Here is a 5,384-nt window from a genome sequence, read left to right on the forward strand (position 1 = left end):
GACGAACCGACTCATTTAGGGGCTGTGCAATAATTATGAGCCCCCCGGGGGAGAGGGGTAAAATTTCCGAACGGCCCACCAAAAAAAAACCCTCTCGGCCGAGTGCCAAAATCGCTTGAACCCCCCCTCGGACCGCCAAAACCCCCCCCCTTTACACATGCCAAATTTTTATCCCAATCAAATTAATTCAGTTGCAAACATTTTGGCCTCAATGGCTACATGTAATGGTACCGCGGGGTATAGGCCTATTATGTTGCGAACGCAGCGAGCACTTGAGGAAAATTTGCATATTAAAGCATTTCCGTAGGCAGTTTTTTAAGCCTTTTTAGAGCGTTTTATTTAAATCGGGCCATGAATGTGCCAAAATCGCTCCTCCCCCAAGTTGGCTGAGTGGCCACAAAGAAAGAAAGAAAGAAAGAAAGAAAGAAAGAAAGAAAGAAAGAAAGAAAGAAAGAAAGAAAGAAAGAAAGAAAGAAAGAAAGAAAGAAAGAAAGAAAGAAAGAAAGAAAGAAAGAAAGAAAGAAAGAAAGAAAGAAAGAAAGAAAGAAAGAAAGAAAGAAAGAAAAAGGAGAGGAGAAGACAGGAGAAGAGAAGAGAAGACAGGAGAAGAGAAGAGGAGAGGAGAGGAGAGGAGAGGTGAGGAGAGGAGAGGAGAGGAAAGGAGAGGAGAGGAGAGGAGAGGAGCGGGAGAGGAGAGGAGAGGAGCGGGAGAGGAGAGGAGAGGAGACTCAGGAGAGGAGCCTGAGGAGAGGAGGAGAGGAGAGGAGAAGACAGGAGAAGAGAAGAGGAGAGGAGAGGAGCGGGAGAGCTCGGAGAGGAGAGGAGAGAGAGGAGCGGGAGAGGAGAGGAGAGGAGGAGAGGAGAGGAGAGGAGCGGGAGAGGAGAGGAGCGAAAGAAAGAAAGAGCGAAAGAAAGAAAGAGCGAAAGAAAGAAAGAAAGAGCGAAAGAAAGAAAGAGCGAAAGAAAGAGCGAAAGAAAGAAAGAAAGAGCGAAAGAAAGAAAGAGCGAAAGAGCGAAAAGAAAGAAAGAAAGAAAGAAAGAAAGAAAGAAAGAAAGAAAGAAAGAAAGAAAGAAAGAAAGAAAGAAAGAAAGAAAGAAAGAAAGAAAGAAAGAAAGAAAGAAAGAAAGAAAGAAAGAAAGAAAGAAAGAAAGAAAGAAAGAAAGAAAGAAAGAAAGAAAGAAAGAAAGAAAGAAAGAAAGAAAGAAAAAATGATTTTCATAGGCCTACTCACCACAGGTTGAGGACCAACACGTCGTTCCTTTCTTCCACAGCGCATTATGAGATATAAATGGCGCAGATACAGTGAGAAGTTTCAATACAATAATGAACTTAAAAGCTGTAGAGTATGAGAAAACTCTGATAAAAAACTGTTCAAATAACACTAAATCAAATAAGCAACTTGACGAATAAACCGCAAGACTCAAAATGACGACGTAATTGTTTGCAACATGATGCGTGGTTGCCATTGATGGTTGCGATGGTTGCATTGAACGCGTACGGACGCGTACAAAAAGCAATGGGCGCATGACCATTACGCAGGCGCTAGGCGCAGCATCGCGCCCCGGGCATCGCGCAAGCTGAGAGGGGGAGCCCGGCCTCCAACTCAACACAAAGGTTGGTAACACAGCGAGGACCACGAAATTGGCAAACGGGGGGAGGCCTATTTAGGGGCCTATTTGCACTGTCCGCGAAATTTGACCGTGAAATCAGCAAACGGGTATTTAATTTGCACTGTCCGCCAAGGGGTATTATTATGCCTAGGGCTACTTGAGAAAATCCGGTAATTTTTATGTCAATATTCTAGTCATTGAAAACCACAAAAAAGTTGTAGTTTTTGGTCGATTTTTGTCCTCGAAAAAAAAAAAAAAAGGGAGGTAAATTTGATGATAAGGGGTATTTGAAAGATTTGATAACTCTCATGGTTATTTGCCAACTTTGCCAAGGCTACTATGTTCGTTTGACTACAATACGCCCTTCCCCCCCCCCCCCTGAAAAAAGCAAAATCGAGTCATGATATTGTAGGTAGGCCTATTCTTTCTTTTTTTTAATTTTATTTAAGCAGAACAAATATTTTAGGCCTAATGCCCGTGTCAGACTTTCCTGCCGGCTGCCGCTTGCCGCGCTTCGACTAGAAGAGACGAGTCAACTATGTCAACTGAGTTAAACAGTCTTGTTGCTATCTACCGTGAGATAGCATAGCTAGTAATGTGGTTGAGACAAGAAGAGACGAGTCGACTATGTCAACTGAGTTAAGGGTGGTCTTAACCATGGAATTATGGAAACTTTCGGGCTTCATAACTTGCTGACTTGCTGAATTCATCTGTGAGGTCCAATTTGGGCCAAAATGCTCATTTTTTGAGAAAATCCTAAAAAACTGTTTTTTATTAATTTTTAAAAACTAGATCAAAATATCTAGGGACCGTTTTTTTATTTTTTTGAATTTTGACCAACTTTGAGAAATTTGCACCAAAAATGGTCAAAAAATGCAAAATTTTCAAAAAAATCATAAAAAAGCCTGATTTTTGCCCAAATTTCAAATATTTTTGGTGAAGTTGGTCAAAATTCAAAAAAATGAAAAACGGTCCCTAGATATTTGTATCTAGTTTTTAAAAATTAGTAAAAAAAAAATTTTGGCCAAACAATTTTTTTGTTAGGTTGCAAAAAAAATTTGGGCCAAAAAACCCGTTTTGGGGGATTTTCTCCAAAAATGAGCATTTTGGCCCAAGTTGAACCTCACAGATGAATTCATCAAGTCATTTCCATTCTAAAAATGTATAGGCCTACTTTTATATTCTTTAGACTAATAATTTAGCAGTTATGAGGCCCGAAAGTTTTCATAATTCCAGGGTTCAGACCAACCTTAAACAGTCTTGTTGCTATCTACTGAAGATAGCATAGCTAGTAGGCCTAATGTTGTTGAGACTAGAAGAGACGAGTCGACTATGTCAACTGAGTTAAACAGTCTTGTTGCCATCTACTGAAGATAGCATAGCTATAGTAGGCCTAATGTTGTTGAGACAAGAAGAGACGAGTCGACTATGTCAACTGAGTTAAACAGTCTTGTTGCTATCTACTGAAGATAGCATACCCAGCAAACACATGTAGGGCCTAGGCCTACGTTTTTAAAACGTTTAAAATAAGTTATATTTTGGGTTTTGGTTTAGGTAAAAACATGTTAATAACATTAAAATGTCGGGTTATATAAAGGTCATGAAATCGTAACGTTTTGTATGAAAACACACTACAACAATATTTTTAAAATGTTTTTGCAAACATTTTTGGCCAAATATTTTGTCAACACTTAAATAACATTATGTTAAAATATTTGCACCCAGCAAACACAGAAATGTTCTTAAAATGTTCTTTACAAAACGTTTTAATAACATTTAAATGTCGGGTTATATAAGTAGTGAAAACATTTTAAAAACGTTATCTAGGCCTATCTATATAAATAAAAGGAAGTCGCTAAATCTTGTCCAGAAGCAGTCTCCGAGATGCTTTCACTTTCAGCCCTGATTTATTCGTACATTGATCGGGTACATATTGCCATTAAACCATCTGACGTTCATTTTTGCAAAACTATTCAGTCACTATGGAAATAACAAAAAAAATGTTCGGTTGCTAGGCCGTTGAGGTCAATAACCTTATGGGTCAGGTCATGACAGCCAACGCGTCAAATGTAAGCGGTGTCCAACACGCGCGGTAAGTGGCGGGTCACGCACCTGCGCGTACACGACATCATGGTTTCACGCGCATTGCGGCGCGTGGTATGGACGCATTTAATGTTGGCTTACCGCGCGTAGGCCTACGTATGTTTGTCTGGGTGTGTACGTGACTGACTGCTTCTCTGATACAGTGGCGGATCCAGGAATTTGGGAAGGGGGGGGCACACTCGGAAGTTGTTTGCCGCCACCTTTTTGAATGGCCACGGAGCACCATTCCTCAGAATTGGAAACAGGGTCAAAGCAAAGGCCTTGAAGCCATTTCGGGGATCATTGAGTGTAAGCTGATGAAAAGGTGCGGGGGGGGTTATTGGGTGACAGATTTGCACAAAATGTCCACTTTTCAGATGGAATGTTAAAATATGGCCAACAGAGTCGTTCAACTGTTCAGTATAGCCCGAAAAGATTAAATGATATGGGGGTGGGTGAGCCCACTTTAGTGGAACTTGAAATTCCACATTTTGGAAATTCTGCGGCCCCCGCAAATAAATCCTGGCTATAATGTAGGCCTAGCTATTAACACGGGGCTCGCTTAAAATGTTTTGCTGCAACTTTTAAACATGTTGCTTACATGTTTTATACCATTATAACCCGACATTGAAACGTTTTCTAGCAATCTCTTCTAACATTAATGTAATATGTTTGTTGGGATAAAGTTAAAATCAACCATTTTGTCACGAGCTGTTTCAAAAGAAATCTGAGGGATTGAGTGAGTAACAACACAGGTCTGAATATTCACTTAAAGTTATTTAGCTTCTTTAATATGACACGAGCTAACATATGATTATCAAGCTAACATGGTCATTTAATACTATACGGTAGGCCTACTGGATGAATAATCTACACCAAGACACCATGATTATCATCATCACCGTTTACCATGTTTACTAACCACTCCCGAGTACTAACCGCTCCCGTTTACTCAACTAGCGGGGACCCGCGCGAAGCGCGGGTCTCCCGCTAGTAGGCCCTATATAAATAAAAGGAAGTCGCTAAATCTTGTGCGCGAATAGACTCAGAGATGCTTTCACTTTCAGCTCTGATTTATTCGTACATTGATCGGGTACATATTGCCATTAAACCATCTGAGGTTCATTTGTGCAAAAATTGATGGTAACTAAGAGAATAACATAAAAAACTGTCGTGTTGCTATGCAAAATCGCATGCAGTGGCATTGTGGGTAATAAGGACAACGTGAACCGCGTAATAATATTTCCATTACAAAACCATACGCAGAGCAATATTGCCCTGTTTTCTGCCAACTGCGAGGTGGCCAAGAAATGATTCAGGCTATCTAAATGCACAACATCGCGTACTTTAAGAATGATCTTACGAGCTTTTCGCCCCTACGCAGAGCTACGCACCCCATTTTCCGCCACTGCACCGAAGTTGGCAGCCAAGAGATTAAGGCTACGTCGCGTGAATTTTTATTATTTATTCTAGGCCTATGAATCTTCGTTTAGTTTTACAGCCAAATTCATACGGGAGAATATACGGGGAAAGCATTGCACTTTATTTGGTTCAAAACGGTCAAGACCAAGAATTGGCCTCAAAATCAGTGAAAATATGGTTAAAACCGGGTTTTTTCCCGGGATTTTTTGTTGTCAAAACTCAGTGGTAGCGCGTAACTAACTGTCAGCAGCGTTCTCGTTTGTCTGGGG

Source organism: Amphiura filiformis, chromosome 2 (genome assembly GCF_039555335.1).
Source record: "Amphiura filiformis chromosome 2, Afil_fr2py, whole genome shotgun sequence".
Taxonomy (NCBI): Eukaryota; Metazoa; Echinodermata; class Ophiuroidea; order Amphilepidida; family Amphiuridae; genus Amphiura; species Amphiura filiformis.